We start from the raw sequence: 16,383 nt of genomic DNA on the forward strand, positions 1-16,383 counted from the left end.
TCCACGCCATTTCAGACATTAATATGAGCTGTTCAACCCTCAGCAACCTCCTACACTTCTAATAGCAACAAGATCTCATAGCTTCCCTTTGGAATTCAACATATTATGAATGAATGTCAAGTACAGTTTTTTTATATATTTTTTTACATACTATCTACCTGTAGTGAAGCCGCTCAACATTTACATTACATTCAGTCATCCGCCAGACACTCCCATCCAGATCGATCCACAGGAGCAACCAGGGTCAAGCGCCCCGCACAAGGGCACATGGACAGATCCCCCACCCAGTCGAATCGGGGACCCGAACCGGCGACCTCTCGACCACCGGCCCAAGCTCCCAACTGCCAGGCCACCAACCATCCAAGATCCCCCCACAGTTTCCCTCAAGAGCTGCCCCTCAACCATCCAAGACACCCCCATAGCTCCCCCCCTGAAAAAACCATCCCCCTCCACCCCCAACCCCTCCCATCTCCACCCCCCACACACAAAACCACCACCCACCCAATGAGCCAACAACCAACAAAACGAACAAAAGAGAAAGAAGTAAAAAACAAAAGAAAACAAGAGCAGAAAACAACAATGCAAAAACAAACAACATCAAGAACAACAAATATCTAAACAGCAAGGTTCAACTGGCACTATTTACATGTATTTATGTCTGTGTGTGTCTGTGTGTATGCATGTGTACGCGCATACAAACACTTGCGTGGCACCAGTCTCAGGCAAACAGGCATTGGATGTAACAATGTTCCTTTTAAGTGTCGGTTAAACTTATTTTTTGTTTATTTTGACTATATTTTTTACTTTTATCTTTGACCATCAATCTTCACTCCCACTTGTCTCCAGTTCCACATTCCAACCCTCAGTTTCCCACAGCCCATCCCACCTATCTCTGTTGGCCACCCTCTTTGGATTTCTACGTGCCATTTAAATATCTTTCAACTATGCATACAATTTTTTATCTATCTGATCGAATCCACAGATTGCAAGTTGAAGATAAATACTTTTACTAAGAGTATTAGTATATTAGTAATTGACTGACCAGGTCTTTCTAATCTCCCAATAATGCTATTTCTAGCGTCAATTTCCGATTAATGCTATTCTTTTTCAGCCATTCCTAAACTGAGAGCAGAAACAAGCTACCTGACGGCAATACAGGAACAAACAGTTTATTGATTCTGTATCATCGCAACAAAATCTGCAGGAGTTGAATGCCACAAATAGTCAACATTTTGTTGGTGGCATAATTTGTAACTCTGTAACTCATCCAATTTACAATATTATTTAAAAACAAAATACCCTTCTCAAACATATTTTCCGTAAATGCAGGTATTTTATCAGCCAGCACATTATTAGTTCAACCATAATATTTATTTAGTCTTTTCTGGGGGATGAAATTGTAACCAGCTCTGCATTGCTTGTTTGAAAAAGAGAGATTCTTTAAACAAGGTTTCATTTTAATTTCATTTCTGCACAAAGGCAAAAAGTCCTTTTTTAAACAAGGGTTGAGCTTTTCTTATTAATATTCTTGAAAACCATGTAAAATCCAATCTTACTTTATTAAAGGCCTTTTCAAAATCTGCTATGAATACCAGGCCTGGCTTCTTAGATGTTTCATGATGTTCTATTATTTCTAGTAGTTGCCATATATTGTCTCCAATGTATCGTCCATGTAAAAAACCTGTCTGATCAGGATGAACAATATCTGACAAAACCTTTTAAATTCTGAGTGCTATGCATTCTGCTAGTATTTTTTTTATCACAACATTGAAGTGTAAGGGGCCTCCAGTTCTTTTTTAGATAGACTGGGTCTTTATATTTGCTATCTGAGTCTTGTTTTAATAAAATCGGATCATCCTGCTGAGTACCTGACAGAATAACATTTCTATACTGTGTGATGTCTAAATAGTTAATAACCCAACCAATTTGCATGGTTCAGAGTCTATGTGGGTAACATGAAGTGAGTGTAGCCTTCATATTCAAGATGATAATTGTAACCCATATAGAATCAACGTCAAAGGTGCATTAAACATCATATTCATAGAAAAACACATCCCAGCATTTCCATAGTAATTGACGTATCACATGATTATGAAAGAGACATTGCATTACTATAGAGACGGCTTCACTACAGTACAAATGTATCCCGTACAAGATGTTATTCCCCAATGTCCCTGCTCTGATATCTTCCCATTGCTTGTTGTAAACGTAATAGACATGTAGACAGACAAACAAGAACCATGTTGAATTATAGAAAGTTCTAGACAATAGAGAGAGGGCGGAGAGAGGGAGAGAAGAGAGAAAAGAGAGAAGGAGAGAAGAGAGAGAAAGAGAGGAGAGAAGAGAGCGAGATCAAGTGTGTGTGTGTGTCTATGTGTGTAAGTGAGCGTGTAATTGAGTGCGTGTGTGTGCATATCAACTTCATACTGTTCAGATATTTTACAGTCCCCATAATTTCTTCCGTAATCTGGTGTCCCCGTAGAATTTAGTATAGCCATGGTGTTATGGAGCTGTCTCGGGAATAGCTGTCCATCTATACAAAGTTTGTCCACAATGAGAAAGGCAATCTTACCCCTCTCCCTCTGTCGCCTCTGTGCAGGACACAGTCTCCTGCGATGTCCATTTATTTCCCAGGGAAATTGGTAATTGAGACCGAATTTTGTGGTTACAGGGTTAAACTTCTTCGGGATCGGTGTCCCGTCCACGGGACAGTTGAGCTAACATAAGCTAATGCGATTAGCAAGAGGTTGTAAGTAACAAGAACATTTCCCGGGACATATCTGATATTGGCAGAAAGCTTAAATTCATATTAATCTATCTGCACTGTCCAATTTACAGTAGCTATTACAGTGAGAGAATACCATGCTATTGTTTGAGGAGCGTGCACAATTTTGAACATAAAAGTTTTTAATAAACAAATTAGGCACATTTGGGCTGTGTTTGATACAACAGAAATGCAATGGTTCATTGGATCAGTTTAAAACGTTGTACATACACTGCTGCCATCTAGTGGCCAAAATCTAAATTGTGCCTGGGCTGGAATAATACATCATGGACTTTTTCTTGCATTTCAAAGATGATGGTACAAAAAAAATACAAAATAACTGTTGTTTTTGTATTATCTTTTACCAGATATATTGTGTTATATTCTCCAACTTCCCTTTCACATTTCTACAAACTTCAAAGTGTTTCCTTTCAAAAGGTACCAAGAATATGCATGTTTGTGCTTCAGGGCCTGAGCTACAGGCAGTTAGATTTGGGTATGTCATTTTAGGCAAAAATTGAAAAAAAGGGGCGGATCCTTTTAATCCCACTTGGTTACAGGGTTAAAACAGAAGGAATTAATTCTGAGTGGTTAAGATTAAGTCTATGGTTTGAGAAGGCTTAAAACAAAATAATAAAAAATGACGCACTATTCCCATCAAGTATCACCAAGTTTTCTCACGGCTTGCATTGTGAACTGAGGGGCCTCAGTAGTCAAAGCAGCTTTGAGCATCACAAATTTGTGCTCAGTGCTGGGCAATCATTTATCTGTTTTTTGTGAGCGCCGAAGAAGTCATATATGTCGACGTTCTCAGAACCTTTTCAAATGTCCAAAATCAAAGTCTATTTCTAGTGATCAGGCTGTTAAGCAGAGCAGAGGTGCGTTCAAACATGGGAAATAGTTTGTGAAAGTTGGCTGATGTTAGCTAACATATTCCAATTGTTTTGTGTTAGCCGCGTCCGTTTGCTAATGTTAGAAGGCAGTGTGCAGCGCACGTAAGTGTCTGTTTCGGGTCTAAACTGCCTCTAAACATAGGAATAGCTAAGTCATTTTCAGTTGGAATATTATCGCTACAAAACGAACAGTAAATCCTTACAAAAAGTAGCTGTTTGATGTTTCACCGTAACATTTTGGAATGTTCATTCAAATCGTTCAACTAAAATTGTTACATTGGCAACATGTAGCCTTGTTGAACTCACCCCAGGAATGGCGTTGGATATGTGTCTCCAATAGTAATGTGAAGTCAGCACATGACATATTAGCTTCCATAGTAGACTAAGTACAACTAACACATGTGTCCTGTCCTTCAAGCCTTATAGAGCATGATTGTTCCCCTAGGGCAATTCTGACACACACACACACACACACACACACACACACACACACACACCCCTCCTCCTCCTCATAGTGTATTGATTGTGTGAAATGAGCTGAGCTCAGGGTGATTGTAGTAGACAAGCCTTAATGACTGGAGAATAAAGACTTCATTACAGCTTTACCTTCCAGCTGCACAGAACTACTGATGTGTGCACTGATGTCTGTATTCATTGCAGATGTGTGTGTGTGTGTGTGTGTGTGTGTGTGTGTGTGTGTGTGTGTGTGTGTGTGTGTGTGTGTGTGTGTGTGTGTGTGAGTGTGTGTGTGTGTGTGTGTGTGTGTGTGAGTGTCTGTGTGTGTGTGTGTGTGTGTGTGTGTGTGTGTGTGTGTGTGTGTGTGTGTGTGTGTGTGTGTGTGTGTGTGTGTTTGTGCGTAATCATTTACATGTAATTGATTACAAAAACTGTAACAATAATCCGTTACGTTACCAGCAAGAATATTGGAATCAAATTACTGATACTTTAGAAAAACTAGATGATTACTTCTAGGATTACTTTTAAATTCAGAAAGAATGTTTGCGAAACAATTCTTTGACATTGTTTTATGCTTTATCAATGACTTTCAAATCAGCGTTGGAAAAAGGCTCAAGTTTGTTCCGCCTGAACGAATCTGACTACAAGTCAGAGACCACTATAACGACACAAACAAATGCTTTTTGATGGATCGTGTGAAAAGAGCAGGAATAGGCCTTTTGTAGGCTATGTTGTCTTCCAAATGGTTCATTCAATTCAAAGATTATACATCCATCTTGAATAAATGCTTGAAGGTGAGGAAGACAGCAACGATGTAGCCTACTGGTGATACATAGCGCAATTATGTGAATCACACTGCTGCTCTCTCATTTAGCTATTTGAACCTTATGGATGTTGATTGCTGTGGATGGCTTTTCACAAATGTATATACAATATATGTGTATTTTAACACAATAACGTTCAATTGAAGAAGTTTAAGCTGCCTATCAATTATTGTTTTTGCGACCAGTGAAAAATGCACTCTTCCAACAGCATAGTGGGGATCCCAGCCTACGGAATTAAAGTTTGAGGGAGTTCCTCCCTTTTAAACTCCTCCGTGGTATTGTTCTCCACATACGGTCAAAAACAAGTTTAATGTATCCCTTTCCTGCAGCCAAATGATCTAGTAGCATCATGGGTGGATTTTTCATAATTTCATAATTAATAAATGTTATTTAAGAAAACCTGCCGAAAATCCGGTGTTTCTATGTCAAACAGTTTGGCTATATTTCAGTCTTCTGTGATGCATATAAAATGTAATATTGGAATGCAAACAAAAAACGAGTTTGCATTCCATTTCAACTCTACAGTACATCTGACATGGTACAGGTGTCTTTTTTAAGCCCATAACCATGTATGTGAGGTGTGTACTTTGTTTCATTGTAGATTTGTTTAAGACTACCAAGAAAGACTCTGTGTGACCCCAAGAAAGCTAAGGTAACTGAGCTAAACGACCACCACGTAGCACTCATTTTCGTCATCATGAAGTGCTTTGAGAGACTAGTCAAGGACCATATCACCTCCACCCTACCTGACACCCGAGACCCACTCCAATTTTCTTACCGCCCAAATAGGTCCACAGACGACGCAATCGCAACCACACTGCACACTGCCCTAACCCATCTGGACAAGAGGAATACCTATGTGAGAATGCTGTTCTTCGACTACAGCTCAGCATTTAACACCATAGTACCCTCCAAACTCGTCATCAAGCTCGAGACCCTGGGTCTCAACCCCGCCCTGTGCAACTGGGTACTGGACTTCCTCACGGGCCGCCCCTGGGTGGTGAGGGTAGGTAACAACATCTCCACCCCGCTGATCCTCAACACTGGAGCCCCACAAGGGTGCGTTCTGAGCCCTCTCCTGTACTCCCTGTTCACCCTCGACTGCGTGACCATGCACACCTCCAACTCAATCATCAAGTTTGCAGACGACACTACAGTGGTAGGCTTGATTACCAACAACGACGAGACGTCGTGGTCACAGGTCCAGGAATAGCTGAAGAATTGCAACATTTGCCTAGAACTAACACTACAGATAGCAATACTGGGTGATTTGAAAAGCCATAGTCAATCAATAAATAATATAATAATTATTTTAGCAAAAATGTTTATTTATAATTTACAATCTGTAGAAGCTATGAGAATAGGAAGGTTCAATTATTTTGTGAAGCATCACAGCACAGTTGAAAAATATATGGCAAGTAGAAATTCGAAATGGATGATGTTGAGAGACAGATGGGAGGGGTTGAATGGAGCTGAAGGGTGGGACTAATAACAAGATAAACAATGTAAAGCATACGGGATCTGTAAAATGTATATAGGTTCAGAACTTTTGTGAAATAGCATAGTTACAAATAGAAATCAAACTGTATGGACATCAGAAATAGATGAAGGACTAAGAACAAACAAGAGAGAACTATTGTAAAGTAGACTGTGTCTGTAGAGTGTGTATAAGATGTATGGATTGAAGGTAGAAGCAGAAGTGTTTACTCCAATTGGGGGATCGGCGGTAAGGTTTGCGGGGGAATAATAATAAAGGTATATTTTTTTAAAAGTATGTATGTCTATATAGGTATGTGTATGTATATATGTATATATATATGCATGTGTGTATGGATATACAGTGCCTTGCGAAAGTATTCGGCCCCCTTGAACTTTGCAACCTTTTGCCACATTTCAGGCTTCAAACATAAAGATATAAAACTGTATTTTTTTGTGAAGAATCAACAACAAGTGGGACACAATCATGAAGTGGAACGACATTTATTGGATATTTCAAACTTTTTTAACAAATCAAAAACTGAAAAATTGGACGTGCAAAATTATTCAGCCCTTTTACTTTCAGTGCAGCAAACTCTCTCCAGAAGTTCAGTGAGGATCTCTGAATGATCCAATGCTGACCTAAATGACTAATGATGATAAATACAATCCACCTGTGTGTAATCAAGTCTCCGTATAAATGCACCTGCACTGTGATAGTCTCAGAGGTCCGTTAAAAGCGCAGAGAGCATCATGAAGAACAAGGAACACACCAGGCAGGTCCGAGATACTGTTTAAAGCCGGATTTGGATACAAAAATATTTCCCAAGCTTTAAACATCCCAAGGAGCACTGTGCAAGCGATACTATTGAAATGTAAGGAGTATCAGACCACTGCAAATCTACCAAGACCTGGCCGTCCCTCTAAACTTTCAGCTCATACAAGGAGAAGACTGATCAGAGATGCAGCCAAGAGGCCCATGATCACTCTGGATGAACTGCAGAGATCTACAGCTGAGGTGGGAGAGTCTGTCCATAGGACAAAAATCAGTCGTATATTGCACAAATCTGGCCTTTGTGGAAGAGTGGCAAGAAGAAAGCCATTTCTTAAAGATATCCATAAAAAGTGCCGTTTAAAGTTTGCCACAAGCCACCTGGGAGACACACCAAACATGTGGAAGAAGGTGCTCTGGTCAGATGAAACAAAAATTGAACTTTTTGGCAACAATGTAAAACGTTATGTTTGGCGTAAAAGCAACACAGCTCATCACCCTGAACACACCATCCCCACTGTCAAACATGGTGGTGGCAGCGTCATGGTTTGGGCCTGCTTTTCTTCAGCAGGGACAGGGAAGATGGTTAAAATTGATGGGAAGATGGATGGAGCCAAATACAGGACCATTCTGGAAGAAAACCTGATGGAGTCTGCAAAAGACCTGAGACTGGGACGGAGATTTGTCTTCCAACAAGACAATGATCCAAAACATAAAGCAAAATCTACAATGGAATGGTTCAAAAATAAACATCTCCAGGTGTTAGAATGGCCAAGTCAAAGTCCAGACCTGAATCCAATCGAGAATCTGTGGAAAGAACTGAAAACTGCTGTTCACAAATGCTCTACATCCAACCTCACTGAGCTCGAGCTGTTTTGCAAGGAGAAATGGGAAAAAATGTCAGTCTCTCGATGTGCAAAACTGATAGAGACATACCCCAAGCGACTTACAGCTGTAATCGCAGCAAAAGTTGGCGCTACAAAGTATTAACCTAAGGGGGCTGAATAATTTTGCACGCCCAATTTTTCAGTTTTTGATTTGTTAAAAAAGTTTAAATATCCAATAAATGTCGTTCCACTTCATGATTGTGTCCCACTTGTTGTTGATTCTTCACAAAAAAATACAGTTTTATATCTTTATGTTTGAAGCCTGAAATGTGGGAAAAGGTCGCAAAGTTCAAGGGGGCCGAATACTTTCGCAAGGCACTGTATATATTTACCAAAATCGGAAATGATGCAGACAATTACATTGGAAGCAACATTCTTTCTGCAATATTAAGCTGATCCACCCTCTAGAAAAAAAAGAAAAAAAACAACAACAACAACAACGAGACGGCCTACAGGGAGGAGGTGAGGGCCCTCGGAGCGTGGTGTCAGGAAAATAACCTCACACTCAACGTCAACAAAACTAAGGAGATGATTGTGGACTTCAGGAAACAGCAGAGGGAACACCCCCCTATCCACATCGATGGAACAGTAGTGGAGAGGGTAGTAAGTCTTCCTCGGCGTACACATCACAGACAAACTGAATTGGTCCACTCACACAGACAGCGTCGTGAAGAAGGACCAGCAGCGCCTCTTCAACCTCAGGAGGCTGAAGAAATTCGGCTTAACACCAAAAGCACTCACAAACTTCTACAGATGAACAATCAAGAGTATCCTGTCGGGCTGTATCACCGCCTGGTACGGCAACTGCTCCGCCCACAACTGTAAGGCTCTCCAGAGGGTAGTGAGGTCTGCACAACGCATCACCGGGGGCAAACTACCTGCCCTCCAGGACACCTACACCACCCGATGTCACAGGAAGGCCATAAAGATCATCAAGGAAAACAACCACCCAAGCCACTGCCTGTTCACCTCGCTATCATCCAGAAGGCGAGGTCAGTACAGGTGCATCAAAGCAGGGACCGAGAGACTGAAAAGCAGCTTCTAACTCAAGGCCATCAGACTGTTAAACAGCCACCACTAACATTGAGTGGCTGCTGCCAACACACTGACTCAACTCCAGCCACTTTAATAATGGAAATTGATGGAAATTGATGTAAAAATGTATCACTAGCCACTAGCCACAATGCTACTTAGTATAATGTTTACATACCCTACATTACTCATCTCGTATGTATATGTATTTACTGTATTCTATATCATCTACTGCATCTTTATGTAATACATGTATCACTAGCCACTTTAAACTATGCCACATTGTTTACATACCCTATATTACTCATCTCATATGTCTATACTGTACTCGAAACCATCTACTGCATCTTGCCTATGCTGTTCTGTACCATCACTCATTCATATATCTTTATGTACATATTCTTTATCCCTTTACACTTGTGTGTATATGGTACTAATTGTGGAATTGTTAGGTTAGATTACTCGTTGGTTATTACTGTATTGTCGGAACTAGAAGCACAAGCATTTCGCTACACTCGCATTAACATCTGCTAACCATGTTTATGTGACAAATAACATTTGATTTGATTTGATTTAGCAAAATGCAGTAAAAGGTTAAGACCACATGTGAGGTTTTTATTGCTCAATCTAATTTGTGCTGAATAAAGCAATTATCGAGATATTAAAGTGTCACCAACAAAACACGTAAACAATAGGCCTATTGCATTCATTTTCCACACGCAAAAAGCACTTTTCATTGGTACTAAAAGAAATGCCACTCAATGAGGGCAGCATTTATTTGTAATCTCGAAGCAATGAACCCATTCAGTCCTCCATGACAACAAATTCATAAATAACAGAGTAGGCTAAGAAATCCTTCATTTTTGGGTTACTTTCAGGTAAAATAATTTGACAAATCTATATTTTCATATTTCCAAGTCCTATTCTTGAAGATCAAGGGGTATAAAATAATTGTAATGACTGGAAATCTGACACACTTTTTTTTATGTATTGAAGTAGAAAGCAATGGGTTAGATGATGACTGCATAACCCATATTGTAAAATATAACATCCATTTATGGCCAGCTATGTAAACTCATTTTTCCAAAAGTCTAAATTCTATTGCTCCTCCTTGTCATGCTGTGGGTAACTGGTGCATGGAATCAGGCGCAGGAGAGCAGAGATGAGTGTACATGGTAGTTTATTCCACGAACTGCACCAGTATAAAACAAATACTAAAGGTGTGTGAAAATACCGGTCACTCGTAAATAACGGGCATAATAACGAACCCGGGAAACAATACCTGCCATCAAGATACAACCTGAACATAATAAACAAACACGCACACCAACATGGGGGAAACAGAGGGTCAAATAATGAACATGTAATTGGGGAATAGAAACCAGGTGTGTAGAAAACAAAGTGAAAAGTGGAAATGAAAAGTGGATCGGCGATGGCTAGAAAGCCGGTGACGTCGACCACCAAACTCCGCCCGAACAAGGAGAAGGAAGTCGTGACACTCCTGCTGCAGCTGCACCCTGGGTTGTACCGCTGTTGTTGTCGATGCCTCGCAGCTGGTTATGTTTATGCATTAATTCAGAATGTTTAAGTTTAGAGTCAAAGGCCCAATGTAGCTGTTTTTATCTCAATATCAAATCATTTATGGATAAGAATTAAGTACCTAACTGTGATGGTTTTCATTTCAAATGGTCAAAAAGAAACAAAAATAGCTTCTTAGAAGATAGCAATTTCTCAAGAAAAAGGACGATCTCGGAGTAGTCTGAGTGGAGAGGGGGAAACTGAAAACTAGCTGTTGTTGGCAGAGAGGTTTGGAGCACTGTTTCTTATTGGTATATTAACTAGGCAGACGTAAACTCCATCCCGCCAAAACAGGCTGGCACAGCTCTCACACTAAAAGGGCATCAGATGCTGTATTGGGATGAGGTCTGGGGACTGTGCAGGCCACTTAAGAAAACTGAACTCGCTGTCATGTTCCAGGCAATTTTGGTGATCGTGTGCCCACTGGAGTCGCTTCTTCTTGTTTTTAGCTGATAGGAGTGGAATCTGGTGTGGTTGTCTGCTGCAATAGCTCATCCATGACAAGGATCTACAAGTTGTGCTTTCCAAGATGCTGTTCTACACATCACTGTTGTACTGCGCCATTATTTGTTTGTGGCTCGTATTTTGGCTTGCACGATTCTTGCCATTCTCCTTCGACCTCTTTCATCAATGAGCTGTTTTCACCCACAGGATATTTTTTTGCTTGTCACACCATTCTCGGTAAAACCTAGACACCGTCGTGCATGAAAAGCCCATGAGGGCGGCCGTTTCTGAGATACTGTAACCAAAAAGTGGAGCAAAAGCGTGCCTGGCATCAACGATCATACTACACTCAAAGTCGCTTAGGTCACTAGTTTTGCCCCTTCTAACGTTCAATCGAACAGTAACTGAATGCCTTGATGCCTGTCTGCCTGCTTTATATAGCAAGCCACAGACACTTGACTCACTTTCTGCAGGGTCCATTTTTGTGAATGGGGTGGTGAACCTAATAAATTGGCCAGTGAGTATATATAAAACACAGGAAATCTAGTTTTTGACTGCACTGTGCCTTTGGGAAAGGGTTAAAACACAAACAACTCCACAGTTAAGTTTAGGCATTCATTTCAAATAGTTAAGTTAAGGGTTAAGGTTTGGAATAAGGTTAGAAGAAAAAAATGGGTGCCTATCACTGGGATTCAATGCGCAACCCCCAGAAGCGGAGCTCGTGGCTTACGTCCATCCACCACCCCCATCCACAACGTCCTAGCAAAACCCCAGCCTACTTAATTGTAATAGCTCTCACTGTCGACCATAGTGGCCGGTTTTGGGTACCTGGACGGATGTTGGATTTACAAGTGGATCTTGAGCAACCTGGCTGCTCCTCCCCTCCTCTCCTCTACTCTCATCGCCTCTCCATCCCTATCCTGTCCTCTCCTATGCTCTCTGCACCTCCCTCCATCCCCTCTCCTCTCTTTCCTGTAATAAACTAAGTGAGGGATCCCAAGAGAGGAAGAGAGGGAGGGAGGGAGGGAGGGAGGGAGGGAGGGAGGGAGGGAGGGAAAGAAGTATCTGGAGTGAGTGCATGGGCCAATTAGAGTGTTGCCCTAGGTCGGCTGTTATCTCTCTCTCACACAGCCTTTACAGCATCTACACACAAAGCCTTGCCCCCAAGCACACACAGACACAAACACACATATACACACACATGAACTTAGATGCATACACACAAATGCACCAACACTCACACACACACACACACACACGTGCACCAGGCGTATACACACGTACACACGCACACTCACACAAACACGTATACACTCATACACTATCCGTATACACACACTTACACACATAGACGGTTTCTTACACATATGTTTTATTTAAGTGCTGCAGTCAGGCATCCTCTCAACTTACCCCCCTCCACACACACACACACACACACACACACACACACACACACACACACACACATACATCGTATCGAGGCATGATCTAACAAGGCTAGAGAGAGGGGGGGAGTGAGGGAAGAGGAGACGGTGAGAGGGGGGAACTAGAGAAGTGAAGAGAGGAAAAAGAGAGAAGGGATTTGACAAGGAGGGGGAAAAGAAGAGAGATCAATAGAGTTGCCTGAAAGCAGGGTAGACACAGCTGGCTAGCCTGACCACAGCCACATACACACACACGCATCCATAGAGTTAGAGAGATGGACAGAATATGAAAGAGAACAATATGGAGAATTACAGATGTATAGATGAAGCTGGACAGAACAGAGCAAGAGACATACTATACAGACAGGATAGACAGTATACTGTACTTTTAAGTTCCCCATCAAGAAACCAAGAAACAATTGCTTTCTTTGGAACTAACAAATAGTCACTGACAACAACCAAAACAAAACAGCTGGGATTCTAGGAGGGCTTCTGAAAGACACTCATGGGGTTGTCCTCTGAAAGTTGACTAGCAACATCAACTAGAACCAAAAAGATACCCACCATGAAACCCACTAAATTTGCCCAAGAAGAGGCAAACAAAATAAAAACCCACAACAAACTTTAAGACAGGAAGCAAACGATAAAGTGGAGCAAAACGAAGAAATAGGGAGAGCCAACTAAAGGTGTTAACAATCCAGACAACTGGAGCAATCAAGACAACTGGAGCACTGGGCCAGCTGCTCTTAAATATCACCTGGTGAAACACCTTCTGACTAACGAGATGACAAACCAGCACAGTTGTAACGCATACTGACTAACGAGGTGACACCAATCAGTGTGCCAAACGTGCTAACATGCTAACGTCCGATGGGAAAACCAACGCTTGTAATGGTAGAGACAGACCTACAGTATACTGTACAGACAGACCTATGATGTGTCAGATGAAAGACGAACCTTGTTAGAACCAGACTGATAAAACACAGCTGAACATGGAATGTATTCAAACCCCATCAGATATTAGATAATAATGATCGATGTCTAGAGTCCCTTGTACTCAGAAGGTACAATGCGCACGTAGCTGGGTAGCACAACAGGCATGCACAAACCCACACATGCATGCAATTACACATGCAAGCACACACACATGCACACACACACACACACACACACACACACACACACACACACACACACACACACACACACACACACACACACACACACACACACACACACACACACAAACCCACATACAGGAGGGTAAACTACAGGAGATGGAGGGCCGAGCAAGCCCCCAATCACATCGACCGGGCTGTAGTGGAGCGGGTTGAGAACTTCAGGTTCCTCTGTGTCCACATCACTAAGGATCTATCATGATCCACACATACCAACAGTTGTAAAAAGGGCACGGCAGTCTCTCTTCCCTCTCAGGAGGCTGAAAAGATTTGGCATGGGCATCAGATCCTCAAAAAGTTCTACAGCTGCACCACTGAAGGCATCTTGACTGGCTGCGTCACTGCTTTGTATGGCAACTGCTTGGCATGCGACCGCAAGGCGCTACAGAGGGTAGTGCATACAGCCCAGTACATCACTAGGGCCGAGCTCCCTGCCATCCAGGACATCTATACCAGGCGGTGTCAGAGGAAGCCCCTAACAATTGTCAAAGTCTCCAGCCACCTAAGTCATCTTTATCCAATTCTGAGGTGCATATTGAAGATATTGGAAGAACTGTCCACATTTACTTTTCATCAGCCAACAAGATGAGTAGGCCTAACAAACAGCAAAAGCACTAGCCTATGTCCATCTACTATCCCCCATAGAAGGTTGACCTATTCTACTCTATGTGAGAAATAAATGTTCCAAACATAGTCTGGGACAGTTTTGGAATGTGAAAGATCCTAAATTAATACAACCATTAGCATACTTTAAAAAAAAAATTTTTTACACAATGTGGCTGATGCAACAGATCAGAATGTTTAGCTTAAATTGTTGATTAGGCTATTTCTTCACATTATAAGTGTTGCAATGCGCACATGCTAGTAGGCTATAAGCGAGAATGTTCCATTAGCTGAAAACACCATCATCAAAAGTGACTGCAAATGCAATTATGATTTTATTATCAAGGTGTATTTTTGTGGTGCAAATTAACATCCCCAAACTTGAAACTCACTCGCTGCTTATGTATGCCAGTTAGACTCTACACCACTTGTAAAGTGGATTAATGTGCTTAATTTTAAGAAGTTATTTGGACACTTTAATTTGCGATACAAACCTTATTAAAACATATAGGCCTATGGGCTAGACTAAATGAGGTGTCCAACTATGATTAGATAATATATAATTCATATAAGTGATAGGCTAATATTGTCACCCATCAGACGTTTCTTGATTTAATCTTGTCTTTACATATACTAAATAATATATGTGTAAAATTTGTTTTTATTTAGAATAGACAATTACAGTGCTTTGCGAAAGTATTCGGCCCCCTTGAACTTTGCAACCTTTTGCCACATTTCAGGCTTCAAACATAAAGATATAAAACTGTATTTTTTTGTGAAGAATCAACAACAAGTGGGACACAATCATGAAGTGGAACGACATTTATTGGATATTTCAAACTTTTTTAACAAATCAAAAACTGAAAAATTGGGCGTGCAAAATTATTCAGCCCCCTTAAGTTAATACTTTGTAGCGCCACCTTTTGCTGCGATTACAGCTGTAAGTCGCTTGGGGTATGTCTCTATCAGTTTTGCACATCGAGAGACTGACATTTTTTCCCATTCCTCCTTGCAAAACAGCTCGAGCTCAGTGAGGTTGGATGGAGAGCATTTGTGAACAGCAGTTTTCAGTTCTTTCCACAGATTCTCGATTGGATTCAGGTCATGGACTTTGACTTGGCCATTCTAACACCTGAATATGTTTATTTTTGAACCATTCCATTGTAGATTTTGCTTTATGTTTTGGATCATTGTCTTGTTGGAAGACAAATCTCCGTCCCAGACTCAGGTCTTTTGCAGACTCCATCAGGTTTTCTTCCAGAATGGTCCTGTATTTGGCTCCATCCATCTTCCCAACAATTTTAACCATCTTCCCTGTCCCTGCTGAAGAAAAGCAGGCCCAAACCATGATGCTGCCACCACCATGTTTGACAGTGGGCATGGTGTGTTCAGGGTGATGAGCTGTGTTGCTTTTACGCCAAACATAACGTCTTGCATTGCTGCCAAAAAGTTCAATTTTTGGTTTCATCTGACCAGGTCACCTTCTTCCACATGTTTGGTGTGTCTCCCAGGTGGCTTGTGGCAAACTTTAACACTTTTTATGGATATCTTTAAGAAATTGCTTTCTTCTTGCCACTCTTCCATAAAGGCCAGATTTGTGCAATATACGACTGATTGTTGTCCTATGGACAGAGTCTCCCACCTCAGCTGTAGATCTATGCAGTTCATCCAGAGTGATCATGGGCCTCTTGGCTGCATCTCTGATCAGTCTTCTCCTTGTATGAGCTGAAAGTTTAGAGGGGCGGCCAGGTCTTGGTAGATTTGCAGTGGTCTGATACTCCTTCCATTTCAATATTATCGCTTGCACAGTGCTCCTTGGGATGTTTAAAGCTTGGGAAATCTTTTTGTATCCAAATCCGGCTTTAAACTTCTTCACAACAGTATCTCGGACCTGCCTGGTGTGTTCCTTGTTCTTCATGATGCTCTCTGCGCTTTTAACGGACCTCTGAGACTATCACAGTGCAGATGCATTTATACGGAGACTTGATTACACACAGGTGGATTGTATTTATCATCATTAGTCATTTAGGTCAGCATTGGATCATTCAGAGA

General features: G+C 41.3%; 1 protein-coding gene across 1 annotated transcript in view; it reads right to left on the reverse strand.

Annotated features, from left to right (window-relative positions):
* LOC110522825 (GDNF family receptor alpha-2-like) overlaps positions 1-16,383 on the reverse strand; it is a 79,573-nt gene that overhangs the window by 39,583 nt on the left and 23,607 nt on the right. The gene's annotated exons all lie outside the window — the stretch shown is intronic.

The sequence above is a fragment of the Oncorhynchus mykiss genome, chromosome 5, assembly GCF_057628025.1.
Source record: "Oncorhynchus mykiss isolate SJ-2025 chromosome 5, ASM5762802v1, whole genome shotgun sequence".
NCBI classification, from domain to species: Eukaryota; Metazoa; Chordata; class Actinopteri; order Salmoniformes; family Salmonidae; genus Oncorhynchus; species Oncorhynchus mykiss.